Below are 19,840 nucleotides of genomic sequence, written 5' to 3'. Positions count from 1 at the left end.
AGGAGTCCATCATAGGATCTCCCTGCCGAAATCCTTCACTGTCCTTCCTTTATGCTGTTGCTTAACTCCCATTAATCTCCCCATTCTGCTCCAGACAGTGCCATCACTTCCTTCTCCTCTACTTTTCCTCTTCTTGAAGTAGACTGCACACACATATGCATGTTCCTATACAACATGATAATCTCTGCCTTCATGCCTTTGTTTATGCTTTTCCCCAGCTTCAGAATCTCTGCCTCCAGTTGCAGTCTGTTTTCCACAGGGGCCATGCAATGTAAACAGGTGAATCAGCTGGGTGTGCTACAGCAGGGAGTGGTGGAGAGCATGGGAAACTGGGGAGGGCACAGCGGTCTGAAGTGCTCTGTTACTACTAGGTCCTAGTGAATGGATACTGTGTCTGAGTGTGGCTCAGTGTTGACATATCTTCTACATTTTTAGAAGCTAGATTTTGTGTCACATCTCTAGAGTTTTAAAGGTGTAGAAGATCGCTAAAACAAAATGTAAAAAAAAAAAAAAAAGCAATTTTTTTGTGTGTGTGCCAAATAAACAGACCTGCTCTGTACCTTTTGTTTATTCAAATCCTACCAGACCTTAAAGTCCAGCAGAGGCCCCGTCTCTCTCCTGAAGGCTTCTTTGATGACTTGGGTGACTGTGTTCTTTCCTCTCTGACTCCTCCTGTACAAAGAGACCTGGATAGTTACGTATGTATACAGGGTCCTGCAGAATACCTGGATACTAAACCACCCACTGGTTGTGCAGCTTGGGCAAGGTAATTAGGCCTGAGAAGCTCTATTTCCTTATCTCCAGAAGACAGGGCACAGCCACAGCCTTTGTTACATAGGCAGGTGATGAACATGAAAAGAGAAGAGGGATATAAAGTACTCAACATAACATCTGACATACAGTAAGTTCTCTGTGAACATTAGCTATTATTGTTTAATTGTTCCTAAGTGTTCCACAACCATGAACATCATCACATGGTGGTTAAAAAGCAAAGATTCTAGAGCCTGATTTCCAGGGTTACAATCCCTACTCTTCCACTTTCTAGTTGTGTGGCTTTGGGCAAGCTACTTAACCTTCTGTGCCTTAGTTTTCTCCTCTGTAACATGGGGATAAGATGGTTTACTGAGTTATTATGAGGAGTTGCCTCCTGAGTCATTTTTCCCCAGCTCTTTGTGACATAGTTCTTTCTAACATGCATCAGTTCTCAGGGCACAGCTTCGGCTCCAGATCCAGTCTCTGGGTCCTGTTCTGCAATAATGGGCACTAAGTGGAGAGCATCCTGTTAGCCATTACCAGTAAAGGGTGCCAGAGGAGCACTGTGGGGCAGGATGGGTCTTTGCCTCTGGTTCCGGTGCGATGCCTTTTCCTTCTGTTTCCTACTGCTTGGTCCATGGAGGGGTGGGAGGGTAAGGGGATGGGGGGTGTGGGGGGTGTGTGTCTGTGTGTGTCATAACATGTGTGTGCACGTGAGCACTTGCTCTGGGGCTACTCTTCCCCAGCTGTGTGCGCAGTGTGCAGTCCTTTGGCCAACTTGCTGGACCAGTCTGGGCCTGGTGGCCACCTTGCACATGCAGTACCAATGATCCAGGGGGCCATCCCTCAAGATGCAGACACCGCCTGCTTTAGGCCTGTGCCTACTGCAGTGCCCACTTCCCTCCCTGTGCCCTCCCCCAGCATTGACTCACTGCACCTCGTGGGCTGGTACCTGTTTGCTATGCAAGGGTGGGCCAGCTCTGGCTCAGGTAGCCCAGCAACTTCTTGGCCATCCATTTCCTCCAGGGAGGTCTGGTCCCCAGCTGTGGGTACTCTCATCTTTGGATACTCTTTAGAGAGCTCTTTATATGTCTTTTTATTTACTCCCCTATGATAGCTTAATAATATTTTATATTAAACTGCCTGTGTTTAAATTGCTGTGTGATTTCTGTCTCCTGATTAAACCCAGACTGATAATGTATCGTGAGTGCAAACGTACTCCTTGATAACTCAGATGTTCTGCTTATAGGCTTTTCTCTGGATCTACTGACACTGTATCTGCTTCCTTTCCTTCCAACATACCACTGGGTTCTTGAGAGGTACTTAATGAGATCTCATATACCTGGATGAATGTATGTTTACAAAGCCCTTTAACCAAAAGAGACTAATGTGGGCTGTGAGCTAGACTATTTCTTCTCAATCTGCTCTCTGTGGCAGAGAACCATTTTGAACACTTAATTTCCAAATCTGTCAGAAACCTATACTTTTGCGAAGTATAATAAAAATGAAGTACTGGAAACATAAGTTTTTAAAAAGACATATAAAATCTAAGCCTAATTTTTTTTTTTTAGTATTGGATCCAATAGATGTAATTCCTCTATGAAACTGCTATAGAAGTTTCTTTTTTTTTTTTTTTTAATTTATTTGTGAGAGAGAGACAGTGTGAGCAGGGGAGGGTCAGAGAGAGAGAGAGAGATACAGAATCTGAAGCAGGCTCCAGACTCCGAGCTGTCAGCACAGAGCCTGACGTGGGGCTCAAACCCACGAACTGTGAGATCATGACCTGAGCCAAAGTTGGACGCTCAACCAACTGAGCCACCCAGGTGCCCCTGCTATGGAAGTTTCTAAATACTCACCATCGATATTTGCAGTTGTGGTGCCACAGATGGTGACGCAGTGGACAGAGCACACCTTTGCAAGCTCTGATCTGGGCTCCTCACCACTGCCAGGGGTGATGCTGTGTTCTCTACTTTGACTTTCCCATGTAATCCTCTCACTGCACCTTGCTTGCATTTGGGGCTTTGCTCTACTGTTTCACTGAGATGGTTACAGGAGTCTCACCCATCCTCTGGTCCTGTCCACATGCCTTCTCCCACACGTGCTCCTCCTGAGTGTCACCTGCAGGAGACGTCCTTATGTGTTGCAGCAGCTCTGCTGTCTTTGTCAGAGCCAGAATCTCTCTTCAATTTATCAGGAGGTAGTAGCTGTGGCAGTAAAGTAACCTCATATTTCCCTAGGCTCTGGGCCACTGAATTCATCAACAGACATACCACCACTCTTCCTCCCACCCCTCACTATGTTTGTAGCTGATAAAAGCCAGAATCTGAGGGCTATTCGCATATGTGACTTGTCTTGATAGCATGGGATGCACCTACCATTACAGCCAAAAGCCATGTGGCAAAGCCTGAGTTCAGCCAATCAGACAGGAAAATACAGATGAACTGGCTGCAATGCCCAGCAAAAGCACCATAATTGCAGCTTTAAATGTTAAAATGGAGGCTAGCAATAGTATCCAATCTCCTTGTCCTTCTATTCTGATGTGAGTATAGCATCCTCCTATCTCTTAATTATTATCATTATACAAGTCTATCTAAAACTATATTTATAAAATTCTTTGTAATTCATGGTAATTCCACTGAGTTTATTTCCCACTCTTTCCTCTGGGTGTGTGACCTGCCTTCCCAGCTCAGTTTGTCAGCCAAGGATTTATTCTGCATTCAGTAGAGCTCCCATCCCATTGTTGGTGCGCACTAGATTGTAATAGAAATGCCATGCCACCGAACTGTGAGTCGAAGCTGTATTACAATGATACTGCCCCAATTTTACAGATGCTGCCCAGTGCCAAAGAGCTTTAATAAAATGCTCAAGGTCACAGAGCAAATCCAATGTAGAATCAGGGGAGGGACCAGCTGTTGTGAATTTTGAGCCCAAATCTCTTTTCATTGTATCAGACTGCCTCTCAAAACCACACGAGATACTCTTATCAGTGTTGTTTGGTGGGTGTTCAGTTCACTGCAGCCGATACTGTCAAATGAAATCTTCAAATGCCAGAAGTATGCTGTCAGACACTCTTCACCTTTATGAACTCTAGCGTTATAAGCAGCAGCAGCAGCACAGACACAACCAGGAAATCTATAGCCATAGTTAATGCTGGTTGTTAAAAGTATGTCTGCTTGGAAGTTATTCTAGGGTGACAATGATCAATGCCGGCATTCATTAAAACACCAGTGACAAAAACAACAAAACCTACAACCCACCTGAAACAAAATCTAAACTACTAGGACAGCGCTCCATGGTGGCTCCTATAGAGGACCTGGAAACATGTTCCTAATAACCCACGTAATCCCATTCAAAATAATGGTAATGTTGAATATGCTTTTTTCCAACACTACTATTTCCTCCTTCCTTCCCAAAATATCCTGATCACCCCCTAGTTGTTGGTATTGGGTCAAGGCCAGTTGAAATAGAAATATAAAACTGGATTCAAAACAATTTAGGGGCACCTGGGTGGCTCAGTAATTTGCGTGTTTGACTTTGGCTCAGGTCATGATCTTGCGGTAAACCCCGTGTTGGGCTCTGTGCTGACAGCTCAGAGCCTGGAGCCAGCTTCAGATTCTTCATTTCCCCCTCTTTCTGCCCCTCCCCTGCTTGCACTCTGTCTCTCTCTCTCTCTATCAAAAATAAACATGAAAAAAAAAAAAGGAATTTACTATAAATTGCCAGCATGCATTCTAGGCGTTTAATATTCATTGTGTAACTGTACAGAGAAAATGCTGTGATGGATGTTTTACTTACATTCACTCTAATTTTTATATCAGTCCTACGTAAGGTAAATTGTATAGACGGGAAAATTAAGTCTTGGAGAAGGTAATTTTCTCATGATCTAGATGGTAAATAAATAGATTTCAGATTGGGTCTTTCTGGTTCTAAATCTCATCCTTTTTCTGCTCTACTCTGTACCTTCCCTTTAAGAAACAGTAAGTTACATTAATTAATGGCAGTGGTTTATTTATTTATTTACCTTTATCAGCAGTTCGTTGTTGGAGTTGCACTAATAGTCAGTGTGAACCGTTCAAAATCTAGATAAACGCTGGATACTGAAAGCAGAACAACTTCAAAATAAATACTGATTTATTCTGACTCAGATTTACAGGTTCTGTTTTGTTTTATTTTATTTTACTTTATTTTATTTTATAAGTTTATTTTATTTAAGTTTATTTCTTTCTTTGTTTAGAGAGATAGTGCGGGCGAGAGGCAGAGAGAGAAAGAGAGAATCCCAAGCAGGCTCTGTGCTAACAGCCCGAAGCCCAACTCAGGGCTCAGTCTCACAAAAGGTGAGGTCATGACCTGAGCTGAAAGCAAGAGTCCGATGTTCGACCAGCTGAGCCACCCAGGCACCCCTATAGGTTCTGTTTTAGATTACCAATTGCTAACAATAAAATCAAAGGAAAATGATGAGAAAGGAATCATAATTTTCCTGGCACTCAGAGATTAGTTCTTTCTCACTTTAAAGCCCAACTGCGAGGAGGCATCCGAATGAATTTGGATTGGAGAATGAGACTTTCTTTGTGAGATTAAGAAGAGTTCTTTGTTCTATCAGCATTCCCTATCCTCTTCCTAATTCCATATATTTTTCCCCCACTCAAGAAACCTTTTCACTTTTTTGACTAACGTAGACTAAGTAAAACAGATTTAAGAATTCACCTCCTCCATGGAGTTGGTGGATGTATGTGATGGAATCTGTAACTAATTTGGGATAATGAAGAAACATAATAATTGTAAGAATATCTTGAATGTATCTGACTCTTTTTTAGTTTTATTTTTTCATAGGAATTTATCATAGGAGCCGAAGTAGACTTTTTTTTAGCTTTAATAAGGTATAATTAACAAATAATGTTTGTACATATTTAAGGTATACATCTTGATGTTTTGATATTGTATACATCATGAAATGATCACTACAATCAAGCTAATTAATGTATCCATCACCTCCCATTGGTTGCCATTTTTGTTGTGGTTGTGGTGGTGGTAAGAATAGTTAAGGTCTGCCCTCTTAGCATATTTAAGGTATACACTATATGGTATTGCTAACTGTAGTCACATGACTGTTAGACTTCCAGAACCTATCCATGTGGTATAATTGAAACATTGTACCCTTTGACCAACATCTCTCCATTTTCCCTTTTTCCCCAACCCCTGGTAACCAGCATTCTACTCTGTTACTATGAGTTCAGCTGTTTTAGATTCCACATATAAGTGAGGTCATGCAGTATTTGTCCTTCTGTATCTGGCTTATTTCTCTTAGAATAATCTCCTCCAGGCTCATCCATGTTGTCTCAAATGGCAGGATCTACCTCTTTTTTATGGCTGAATAACATCCTATTAGATATTATATATATGTATATATGTATAATTATCTGTCATAAGTTCTTTTCATATCTTGGCTGTTATGAATAATGCTCACTGATCAGGGGAGTGCAGATATCTTTTAGAGATACTTATTTCATTTCTTTTGGATACATAACAAGAAGTGGGGTTACTAGATCCCATGGCAGTTCTATTTTTAATTTTTTTGGGAAACTCCATGTGGTTTTTTATAATGGCTGTGTCCAATTTACATTTACATAAATAGTGTATGGGGGTTCCCTTTTGTCCACATCCTTGTCAAAACATCTTTTGTCTTTTTGGTAGTAGCCATTCTAACAAGAGTGAGGTGATATTTCACTAAGGTCTTGATTTGCATTTCCCTGGTGGTTAGTATTCTTGAGTACCTTTTCATATATCTGTTGGCTTTTTTGTCTTCTTTTGGGAAATGTTTATTCAGTTCCCTTGGCCATCTTTAAATTAGGTGGTGGTGGTGGTGGTAGTTGTTGTTGTTATTCTGCTATTGAACTGAGTTCTTTGTATATTTTGGACATTAGCCTCTTATCAGATACGTGGTTTGCAAATATGTTCTACTGTTCCAGTTTGCCTTTTCAGTCTGTTGATTGTTTCCTTTCCTATGCAGAAACTTCTTAGTTTGATACAATGGCACTTATCTGTCTTTGCCCTTTTTTTGCTTTTGTTGCCTGTGCTTTAGGTGTTATATATATAAAAAAAAATCTTTTCAGACCAATGTTTGACTCCTCTTTTTTCTAGGAGATCATGGCACTCTGAAGGCTCATTCATAGGATATATTGACAGTTTTTTTTGGAATTGATAGGCAGCGGTTAATGACTTCATTCTGCATGTGTCAAGAATGATAGGGAATAGAAGCCCAAATCCATAACTTCTATTTCCTCATTTGACGTCAGTGTAACAACATGTTAGATGTTCAGGTATTGCTGGTATTTTCTTCATTGCAATCATTTTAATTTTGTAACAAATTTCTGGCAGAAATATATAGAAACACCATCAAAAGAGTGTTTCTATAATTGAATTCTAACACTGTGCTAGTCATACTCTGCTCAATAAGCAATGAATATGTGAGAATGTTCTAAATGACATCAAGCAGAGTGTTGGGTCCTGGGAGGACACTAGGAAAATATGAGACATGATCTTACCTTCAAAATGTTCAGAGTCTGATTTGAGAAATTAAACTCACTCCTGCAGAGTCATCATAGCTGAAAATATGTGGTGCTGACCAAAGTAACAAAAGGAGTCAAGGGTACAGAGAGATTGACTGGAACCTTTAGCATCCATGGAAGACATAACTGGTTGAATCTTAAATGAGGGATTATTTTCAACCAAGACAAGAGGGGAGGGAAAGAACATTCCATACAGCATTTGCATATCATGAGATTCATCATGAGATTGATCCCTACAATAACTCAGAATGAAATGTTACTGTGATTCTCATTTTACTGATGAGAATCCTGAAGCTCGGTGAGATTAAGTAGACTTTCTGAGGTGACACAGCTTATAAGGGGTAGAGCTTAGACCCAGATCTATGTCTGATGCATGCTCCTGTGTGACAGATTCTGGAAGGTTATAAAACTAGACAGAGGGAAATTATTTTTACTCCAGACTATGTATATAATATAATAAAAATGGAGTGCAGCAGAGTTGGAAAGATAGGAGACAGGGAGATAAACCAGGATTCTCCCCAGCCACCAGTGCACCTGTGTTAGCTCTGTCATGTGTTCATGACATTCAGTTATACTTTTCCATTTCTGGTCTATCTTTTCCTTCAACTCTTAGCTCCTGGAAGGCAGGGCTTCACTTTTAATTTCAATATGGTCCAGCACACTGCTCATCTAGTAGGAGGTTTGAATGAATTAATGAAGTAGTTACAAGTTTGGTCTTGGCATGGGCCAGCAGTGGAATCACAGCAGTGAAGGTGAATCCATGGAAACTGGCAAAGTAACAAGGGGCAGGATTATCAGGGTGGAGCCTATAAAGGAAATGAAAAGGTGGGCTAATCTGTTTCTTAACCCAGATGGAGGGATACATAGGTGCTTTTTTGCTATTGTTCTTTAAACTGGACATAGACTTTTTTTATATTTTATATTTCAATGATGCAGAAAAATCAGAAATGGAAAAAAATAGATAATATTTGGTGACAGACTTGATATTAAGGGTAAAAGAAAAGATAGAGGGATACCTGGGTGGTGCAGTGGGTTAAGCCTTCGACTTTTGATCTTGGTTCAGGTCATGATTTCTTGATTCATGATGACTTCAAGCCCCACACTGGGCTCTGTGCTGATGGTGCAGAGCCTGCTTAAGATTCTGTCTCTCCTTCTCTCTGATCCACCCTCACTTGTGATCAATCTCTCTCTCTCTCTCTCTCTCTCTCTCTCTCTCTCTCTCAAAATAAAGAAACTTAATTTTTTTTAAAGAAGAGAAATGTGTAACAAAGCAATTTCAAGTTTATTAGTGAGACACTTTTAAAGAATGGTTGCCTAGCAGAAGTAGGACACTTGGAGGCAGAGATGAGGTTAATTTTGGACATTTTCAGGGAGATGTGGTTCTGTAGGTTAAGGCCTTAGAACCACTTCTCCCACTTCTTCCCTTTGCTCGTAGGTCCCATATGCTAGGGAGTTGACTTACTTCCCTTTCTTCTTTCAAGTGCCAGCATCTGCTTTACATTAGGGTGCAGGTCTTCTTCCAAACTAGATTTGGTAACCAAATGCTTCCTTTTATCCCCTCTCTTCATTAATGTCCCCACCAGATAAACTCATAGAGACTATTAAGAGACTTTACTGCTGACCTCTGTGGGACTATATATAAAGGTTAAGAAAAATTAAAAATACTTGGGGAGTTATAAAGTTTGCAGAAATCTTACCAAGTTCTGTAAGAATCAAAGTCAGCATTCCTGTGTTTTTAGATTGTATTCATAAGCCTCTTTTATATTGTCCTAAGAGCTTCTCTTAGATGATTCTAAATGATAGTCTAAACTCTTATGTATGTAACTAATACTGGTTGTGTGCTTATAATGTTCCAGACCGTATTCTAAACACATGACATACTTAAATCTAACAAAAAGCCATATACTTATATATGGACTGTAATTATAATGTACTATTATACTATATGCATACAATTATATACTATAATATACTATTATATTCGAATATATACACTATTATTATCTCCATATACAAATGAGGAAATTGAAGCAAAGAAAATGTAAGCACTGAACACCAGGTCACAACTAGTAGTGGCAAAGCTGAGATTTGAACCCAGGCAGCCTGATTTTAGAGTCTGTGTTTACCTGTCTTTTAGAGTGTACACTGCTTATGTATAGCCCACGGAGGGCTGAGGCCAGGGAGCTTTGTGAGGTTTGATGTAATCCATGGTTCCTTTCTAAATGTCATCATCCAAAGATGGACCAATTGTGCCCAAGTTGTCATTTCCTCCCTTAGATATTCCTCTTCTGGGTTTTAGACTGTTGTGCAGCTGCATGAAAGGTGATTCTCTGACCTTCCTCTGTTTGGCCCCAGAAATCCCGATCTTGTCCCAGGCTCTCTCTCAGGGAAGTCTCTTCTCTATCTGGTTTCTACAGAATCCTCCTCCCTGGGATTTGAAATCATCCCACATAGACTTGAAATTGTCTCTCCTTCATCCTTCATTCATTTATTCATTCAACAAATGTTCAACATTTATTATGTGCTAGGTATGGTACTAAGACTCTAGGGGGTAGTTGGATAAATAATTCATCACCCTCATTCTCTAAGCTACTCACAGTCTGAAGAGATATACATGTATATAAATAAATACAATTCACTGTAGTAAAGGATGTGGAGGAGGTATGTGCATACAGTAAAGGGAGTACATTTGGAAGTTAACCATTTTGAGGAATAGGCGGGTTTTACAGTAAAGATAACTTTACTTTGGATAGTTTGAACTTTTGTAGATTAGTAGGATGGAGGAAGGTCATTCCAAAGACAGAAAGAGCTCATGCATAATTCACAACTGCAGAGAATCATGAATGTGAAGATTTAATTCAGTGATTCATCCACTCAACCATTAACATTTATTGAATGCCAACATTGTGCAAAGCTCATGCTACATGCTTGTGATGCCATGTAAATGAAAAGTTCTTTGCCCTGATAGAAATTTCTATCAAGACTAGGAAAGATCTGTTTCCTTGACTTTTCCAGCATCTGGAGGCTGCCTGCATGCCTCAGCTCATGGTCCCTTCCTACATCTTCAAAACCAACCAGTGTAGCATCTTCAAATCTTTTTCTGACTTTTATCCCTACCCTGCCATCCTGTCTCCTATGTCTCTCTTGCCAAGTGGGTAGTTCAATAAACACCTTTTACATTGTATATGTCCCCAAGGGTCCATGTGTAAGACTTTTTTAAAGACATTTTTCCTTGACCTTTCAATCTCTTTATTTCCAGGCCCCTGACCAACCAATATAGCCATTTACAACTGTCCAAGTGTCTATGTATGCTTTTACTATGCAAAGCAGATGGCCAGATAAGCCACCCAAAGTTTTATCCAATGGGAGGATTTTTCTCTTACTACTGTCTTTCAGGACAGCACAAGTCTATTTTTGGTTTGTATTTACACAAACCAAAAGTTATTTATAAACCAATTTATTTGTAAACTAAGCTCTTTTTTTTTGTTTTTTGTTTTTTGTTTTTTTTTGTTTTCTCCCAGGTTCTTAACCCCACACTGTAAGACCACAGGTGTCAGGGAGGCAATGGTGCTACAGTAGTGACATGGGGGTCTGGAGCACTTACTAGTACAGCTCACTTGTGCTCTGTGACCCTTCTTGTGACTGGTCCCTAATGTACTGTTTCCATCTTGTGATGGATTGTTATTGAACTGTTTAGCCTTATGATTTGGGCCAGCTCCTGATCAGTAGTTCCAGCTGCATAGTCACATGATCCCTGTTTTTGGACACTCATCTCTAAGTCCCAGGAACTGTTTTTGACTAGTGCACAATTTTCTGATGCAGATGGCAGGGACTTGTTCCAGAATCCTAAGGGGTCTGTATTGTGGCTCTCCTATTGGACCTTGCCCGTAGCTCCATGTGAGGAGTTTAGGCCCCCTGCAAAGGCAGAGGGAATAGCTTACCCACAAGACAACCTTCATTTTTTATATCAACTTCATGTATTTGGGGGGGGTCTAAAACTATACTCAGTTTTGATAATTTGTTAGAAGGACTCACAGAACTTATAGAAGGCTATTATACTCACAGTTATAACTTTTTAGAGGGAAAGCATACAGATTTAAATCAGCCAAGGAAAAAAGTTCATAGGATAGCGTTTTAGGAAGTTCCAAATGTGGACCTTCATTTGTTCTCATCTTGAGGAACCTGGATGCATTATTTTCCTAGCATTGATGTGTAACTATGCACACAGTATTACCAACCTGAGAAGTTGCCAGAGTCCAGCTCCGACCAGGTCCAGGGGTCCCTGAAGGATGGATGGTGTCTGAGAGAGAGAGTGAGAGAGCCTCAAGATTCTTTCTGATCACCAGGCAGGCATCTCTGCCCTGTCAGTTTTGGTGACTTTATTTAAAGTCAAACATTAACATGGCATTGGAAAATGGAATTTTTACAATGGATAGTTCTCTGTGATAAGATGTTTTGGAAAATGTACAGAAACAGGTTTTGTAGAAGTATTCTTGCAGAACTACCCCAATTATAGTGAGGTTGAGTAACTAAGAAAATAAGAACAGTTTCAAGAACTGTGTTCTTGAAAAACAGGATAACATACACATTTTAATAACACTAAGATTAAGTCATAGGTTAAGTTCTAGATACTCTTATCCATCCTCATTATAGCTGCCAGTGTAAGGGAAGGTGTTTGTGGAATGTAGGCCTTAGAGAAGGGACCATTATATACCACCAATTAGCAAAAGTATACGTAGTAATTTATGTTCTGCCCTTATCTGTTCCTACTCTCTAAGTTAGGCTCTTTGTCTCTGGGCAAGACTTGATTTTCCAGTTATATTATTTATGGCACTGGAGAGCCAACTGTACTTTTAAGGAGTTTAGCTCATATCCATTATGTAGAATAGCCTCTTCAAGTGCATTTACCTTTGTATCTAGTTTTATGATTTCTTAAATAGCTAGAGCATGAGAAACATTTTTGGTTAGTTGATTTACATGTTGAGCTGTATGAACCTCTTGTACTAATTCAATGGTAGAAACAGAATTGTACATGTAAAGGTCAATCTTTTATGAGTGAGGGTCATTAGCCTGTTCATAGCTCAAGGGAAGTATCGAGGAAAATATGACCTGCTGGAGACACGATATGTGTTCCCATAATCAAAAGAAGTTCCCACAATAAGTTCCTTCACAAGGTACAGTCATCATACCAGGGCCAGAATAAGGTGACAAGTCACCCCTGATATCGATCAACAAGGTACCTTGGGGGTCAGTGCTCAAACAGAAATAATTGAGTGGGGGTGGCTATCAGTCATCATCTGATGGCAAGAGACCGTGCAAACTTGCTTTAACTTCACCAGGAGCTTTCTCGACCAGAAGGCTCAGAATGGCTTCCAACAGGAAGTCATCTAAATCTCAGTCTTCAGAGTTTGTCTTGGGATCCATTGGAAAGACAAGATTGATTGTCCACATGCTTTAAAAAAAAACGTTTTGTTTACTTTTGAGAGAGAGACAGAGTATGATCAGGGGAGGGGCAGAGAGAGAGGGAGACACAGAATCAGAAGCAGGCTCCAGGCTCTGAGCTGTCAGCACAGAGCCAGATGTGGGGCTCAAACTTGTGAACCTCGAGATCATGAGCTGAGCATAAATTGGACACTTAACTGGCTGAGTCACCCAGGTGCCCCTGATTGTCCACATGCTGTCACCAGGTCAACTGATATCAAATGACTCAGAGCCCTCACTTGAAATCACCTTGTAGATCTCTGGGACATAGCTAGCCTCTCCTAAGGTGTGGCCAGCCCCCACTTGAAATCACATTGTTATCGTCTGGCTGGTCTAAGACCCCCAGCCAAACAGAAATTACCTTCCAAGAGGCAAGGGCAAAGGCCAAACTTCTTTTTGTACAAGGTTAAATTCTTTACTTCACACTCCACACAGAGTTTTGCCCTCCCACAGATATCTCTGTTATCTTAGGGACTGGCAGGCTATATGACCCCTTGCACTGCAGCCTGACCAGCTTGGATAGCCTTCCATGTCATTTGGTGAATTAGTTAGAGCAAAATGTCCAAGCATAGGCTATGTTGCCTCTAGAATGCAAAATGCTGGGGTTTTCCTTGACAGCTGTCATTCAGGTGACCCATCTCCAAAATGCTTCCTTCTTAGGGGTGAAGGTATGATATGATATAATTTGCCCTTTATTTTGGAGGAGATGCCCTGGCATGATACAGGCCACTAAGCTCCTAAAATTTTCACTAAGGCAGGGAGTCCTTAAATCCTCATACTTACTAATACCTCTAACCAACTTGCCTTATCATGCTCATTATTACCAATTAACATAATGTCATTGATACAGTGGACCAATAAGATATTCTGAAGAAAGTCCGGATGGTTCAGGCCCCTTCAGACTGTGTTATAACAGAGGGTAGGAGAGTTACAAAGCCCTGAGGTAAGATCATAAACATATATCATTTTTGTCCCATGTGAACTCAAACTGCTTCAGATCTTAGTGCCTGATAGGATTGGAAAGAACACATCCAAAGCTATGTTGACCTGCTCTAGCAAAGACATCACTTCTGGGCATTTATGCAAGCTCAAGAGGTTTAGGGAAATCTGAGGACTCAAGGTTTTCAAGTGCATTGATCCAAATGTCCCTGTCCCAGGTTGTAGGTCCCACTTCTTTCCAATTAGGTCCCTGACCTTAGCACAGCGGACTTGCTGGGGTTGAGAATTCAACCACTCCTGGAGCTTTTATCTCTTTATCATCAAGTCCTTACCTAATCCTCAGCTCTGTCCACCTATGGCTACACGAGATAAGAGCCTTTTCAGGTGCTGCCAAGAAGGCCCTTTGGCTTTCACAATTCACCCTTGAATTGGAGATAAACCATCTTCAGACTTCCATTATCTTTTTCCATTGCATTGATAGCACCCAGTAAGAGCCACTCACTTCCATAGTCATCCCAATTATCATTTCCCCCAAACCTTTCAGACTCCTCAGATATTGCATCTGCCAGTGGATACTGCTATCCCATTCTGTTTCACCATCAATGAAAATTTTTAAATTTTTTTAAACATTTATTCATTTTTGAGAGACAAAAAGAGACAGGGCACAAGCAGGGGAGGAGCAGACACAGAGGGAGACAGAATCTGAAGCAGACTCCAGGCTCTGAAGTGTCAGCACAGAACCCGATGCAGGGCTTGAACTCACTGACTGTGAGATCATGACCTGTGCTGAAGTCGGACACTTAACCAACTGAGCCACCCAGGCAACCCAAAAGTTTTAAAAATCATACCACTGTAGTGTGCCCCAAGATATGGAACCCTCACTTAGCAGTGACTGATGGGGCTTTCCTAACATAGAGGATCTGCTTCCAAAGTCCCATGTTAGGGTCAGCTTCCTAGGATATCTTCCAATACAAACTCTCTTAGGTCTCATTTCCCAATGAGACTGACTCTGAAGCAGGGATTTGCATATATCCATTTTATTGGTGGGTGTTCTCAAAAACAACACCTGTGAAGGAGTAAGAGAAACAGGATTGGAAAGAGAGAAGATGAAGTTGTGTTGCAATGGAAGACTTGGCCAATCCTTTATGGAGTTCTGGCATGGGGATGGCCCCCAGAGTTGTCCTCATTTGAGGAAAGGGGCCTGGGCTTTTATAGCCTAAATTAGACAGTTGTTGTATATGCAGGCTGCCTTTGGGGAAAGGCAAGCCTGAGGAGTGGCATCTCTGTTTCACTGTGGGATGTGGAAGGCTTCAGCCCTAAACTGCAGCAGTCAACACTCCTGGCCTCTGTGGGAGTGAGCACCTCCATCCTGGGTGAGGAATCTAGGAGGTGTACCCCCACATCTTTCACATTCAGCTGTGTGACCAATAACATTCTAGACTTGGAGCTTCTATTGGCCAGAGTCTGTCAACCTGAATGATCACATGTAGCTAAACCATGTTGGACATGTTTCTCTGTGAGAGAGAAATAAACATTTGCTTTGTTAAGCCTTTGAGGTTTCAACATTCATTACCTCCTTAGTATAATCTAGCCTTGTCTAACTAGGGGAGCCCATATTGTAGTCATGATTATCTTCATTATTATTTCCAACACAGAAAAGTTAAGTGACTTTGATTAACAAAGCCAGGATTCAAACTCAGGTCTGCTTTAACACAGAGCTTCATACCCTCCTGCTCTCTCTCTTTCTCTTGCTCTCTCTCACTCTCTCGCTCACTTGCTCTCTCTCTCTTCTCTTCTTTTGGCAATACCACACTCTCCTGTGTATTGGAGTACTTCATTACAATGTACTCTGTTCAAACTGAAGATGTCTTTGACAAGTGTTATATGCTTAAATATTATCAACCAATAATATATAAATATATTTACCCATACTCTGCTGAAAACAGTTGAGAACAAGTATTGATGTAGTAGGGGGAAAAGACATACCAGTGCCTGATAACTATGGGAAAATAGAAAGTATTCACATTATAAGACACAAAAAGACAAGAGGAGAGGCTGGAACCTCATTTAGCAGGTAAGTGTAACCTACTGTTAGTTCAGGACACTGGAATGAAGTAAAGGGTCATTGTGGGGATCACAGGATAAGTAAGGGATTCTTAAACAAGAGCCCTAACCAAAATCCTAATACCGATTAGATTTGACTAAATCAAAACCAAACATTTCTGCATAACTCAGGACATATAGACAAAGTTGACAGTAGAAAAATATATCTGTGCTGTCCAAAACCAACAAGGGATTAATTATCTAGAATTAAGCAAGAAATTATAATAAATCAGCAATTTAAAAAAACAAGAAAATGGAAAATGGGATAAATAGGTAACTTCCAAAAGAGAAATCTGATTGGCTAATAAACAAATGACAAAATATTCAACCTTGCTAGTAAATAGCAATTCATATTAAAATGAGATACCACTTCAGACCAATAAATGGGCAAAAATTAGATAGCCAAATCATATCAAGTGCTGGCAAAGTTGTGAGGATGCTGCACCTTTCATGCACTTCAGAGCGAAACATGATTAGAGCAGCCATTCTAGAGACAATGTGGCTGCATATAATGTAATTAAGCATGTGCGTGTCTTGTAACCTAGAAATCCAGCTCCTGAGAACAGACTTCTAACAAGCTGACTCAGGGACATATGGTGGTTCAGTGCAATGGTGTTTGTGGAATATCAAGCCCTGAGCAAGATGTATTTGTCACTAGGGAATCAATAAGTAAAACAAAGTCAAATAACTGAAAGGCACTCTCTCTCTCTCCCTCTCTCTCTCTCTCTCTCTCTCTCTTTCTTTCTCACTCTCCCTCTCGTTTTCTCCCTCTCACCACCCCCTTTCCTCCCTTCCCCCCTTTCTCCCTCTTGGGCACATTGAATCCTTTAGCATGGAGGTGAGGGGAGATGAGTATAGTTAACTAAGCTTTGTGCATCTGAGATCTTAAAAGAGAGGGAAAAGGAAAACAAATAAGAGATTCGCTGTAAAATTGGTTCATATCTTTAAATTATTAATCCATGAACCACTAATAATACCTATTATTTAGAGTTACATAGAGACTTTTTTCAGATCCCCACTCTTAATTTTATCCATTAAATGGCTCTTCTCAGGGGGGCTGTTTTTTTTACTGAGACTAATTCCCACCAATCACCACTGGAGGGTTTGGCTGACCCTCACTGTACACCACTGAGGAGTGAATGTATATATAGTCTTCATTGTATGGTTGAGGGAAAAGTCTCAGAAAGGCTGAGCAGTGTGTCCTGAGTTGTGCAAGTTCTCAGTGGCCTGAAATGAAAGTTGATCTACCTCCAACAATTACATGCTTTCCTCATCATCTGGTTTGCTTCGAGTGTCTGCAGAATGCTGTACAAAAGCAGTTGCAATTCTTGGATTTTCAGAGTCCTTACGTTGCTGTCAGGAAAAAAAAAGTTGATTTTTTTTGAGGAAAATTACAACCTTACAATGGGACTGGAGCCTCTTCAAGGCTCAAATATCCAATGAACCACACCTGGCAAAGTTCAGACTTGATCTGAGGAAAATGACTTTCTCTTTGGAAAGCGCTACGGTTGGCCTCTCAGGTTTAGCCTATTTCTCTCCTCAGGAGCTCTCCATTAAGAATTAATTTACTGGCATAGAGAAATATAATCTTCATAATCTCCCCAGTGTCTAGCACTGTTGTCTCTGTCTCCTTTTTATGTCCTTTCTGTACTTTCCTCAAAACACAGATAGGATTGAACTTGGCTAGCGATTTATCAAATACTGTTACGGGAACAACAGCAACTCACAACTGCCTAAGGCTTTACAGTTTGCTAAACCCTCTCCATACATTTTGTCACTGCATCCTCGTAACTGTCCCTTGGAGGTGGCACTGTCCACAATATGCAGAAAAAGAAACGAGGATTCTAAGAGGTCATTTAGGTATTTCACCTAAGGAGTAGAGCATTGATTTGAATCTCAACTCCATATTCTGTAACCACGCCTTCTCCTGTATAAGCCAAAAGACTTTTATCATTTCCAAAGTCCTTTTCCATATTGCCAGACACTACTCCCATCTCAGATCTGAGACACAAATGCTTGTAGTGGTTGAGTGACTTGTCCTATGTCAGACCATCAGCTGGGATGTGGGAAGGCGGGATTAGAACCCAAGGGTTCTGCCTTCACACCCCTTATTTTGTTCACAACCACAGAAAGGAGGACTCCTCCAGTTTAATGTGTGATTTCTCTAATGTTAGAGATTGTGCCAATAAAATCATGCTTATGGGTGATGAATGGTGCTACCCCTTCTGTGAGACCCTGAGGGTGAAGTGGGAATTTCAAGAGACAAAATAACCTGTTGTGGGTAGGTGACTCAGTGGGGCTGGAATTGGAGCTCAAAGCCCCCAGGCCCAGCCCCTTTCCCAGTGACTGTTAGGCTGTGAAGAACAGCCTGCTAGGGAGCAGGAAGTAGGCTCTAAGATGGAGCAGCCTTGATGAAGGTTCCCACAGAGCTCTGTAAAACAATTGAGATATGAAAGATGGCCCAAGAGATCTGGATGAGTCAGAGAATGATTAGTCAGTGGTGCTTTCCACCAACCCCCTTGGTTCTCGGCCTCCCCTGGGGCCTGCCTGCTGCCTTCTTATCCAGGTTTTCACTGCTCATTAGCACTTCCAGCTGAGGGTGTCAGAGGACATGAATGCTGGAGCTGTTGGATCCCTTACTTGAAGCAGGTGCATTCTGGAGTCCCAAGGAGCTCTTCCTCAGACCTCTCGAGTCAATAACCCAGCATCCCCAGAGCAGATCTGCCAGACCCTGGGAGGAACAAGTTGCAAATTTGGTTCTGATTAGTAAGCTTAGAACTGGTCTTCCCAGCAAAGGCCTGGCTTTTAAAGGCAGTGACAGAGAGATGGTCCTGTTGGAATGGGAGTCAAAGGTGAGATAGAATCTCATATAGATGAGATACAGAAGATGGTAGGCTAGTTAGCCTAAGAGCATAAACTCAGGCAAACTATGTTTCTTAGCTGTTCCTAACCTTGGTCTTTTATTGATAAATGTGTGTAGGTCATAGGGGAGCTTGGTAGATGGAGTTTGAATGACACAGGGCCTCTGTTGTCACCACAGGTGGGTAAATACCCCCAAGCTCATGTTCTGAGTACATGTGTGAGGTGCTATCTCTGTAAAGGGCAGTATTGCTGGATCACTGTAGTAGAAACCAATTAGCAGGTCCTTCTTTCAGATGAAATCTCTGCCCTGTCCCTGGGATCTGTTTGTTCCTCCCCATTTCAACAGCCACCATAGAACCTTCTATCTAGCTATACTCATGGGCTCTTGTGTGGCCCCTGCCCCCTGCCTCCTTCCCCTGGCATCTACCCAACCCAAGGCATTCAGATTCTTTTTCTCTATCATGACTTTCTATGTGCCCACTTAGCAGTGATGAATCTTCCAGGAGAGCAAAGCCTGCCTCCCTGCCTCCTCTGAGCTTTTAGAATGCTTGGTTTTTACTGTGTTTCAGAGAGAATTTTATCTTGCATCCTTTTCAAGCTGTTTTATAAAAATGAATGGGCACAAGAGTGTCTTTTCTTGTGATGATTAACCTCCCCTGGAGCATGGCCAGCCTTCATCTAGTGAGACAAGAAAAAAAAACTAGTCCAGTGCATGGCCCATAGTAGGGACTCATCATTTGACTAAAGAATCAAAATATTTATTGTGAATGAAAATATTACACACACACACACACACACACACACGTGCGCATGCGCACATCTTGTTGCTTCTCCTAGAGCAGGGGGTGGCAAATTACAGTCACCCAAACAACTACAGCCAAAACAACCAACAAATGACCTATTTTTACAAATAAAGTTTTATTGGAACACAGCTACATTCATTCATTGACATGCCTATAGGTTCTTTTGTATTATCAAGTTGAGTAACTGCAACCAAGATCACCTGGCTTGTAAACTGAAAATATTTACCATCTGACACTTTGCAGAACTTAGTGAATAAGTATTCTGAGGGCAGGAATTGTGCTTTGTTTTTTATATCTAGTCTACTTAGTAGGAAGCACAATAACTGCCTACTG

The sequence above is a fragment of the Hyaena hyaena genome, unplaced genomic scaffold, assembly GCF_003009895.1.
Source record: "Hyaena hyaena isolate Hyena2069 unplaced genomic scaffold, ASM300989v1 scaffold_679, whole genome shotgun sequence".
NCBI lineage: Eukaryota > Metazoa > Chordata > Mammalia > Carnivora > Hyaenidae > Hyaena > Hyaena hyaena.
This window is presented reverse-complemented; position numbering follows the sequence as displayed.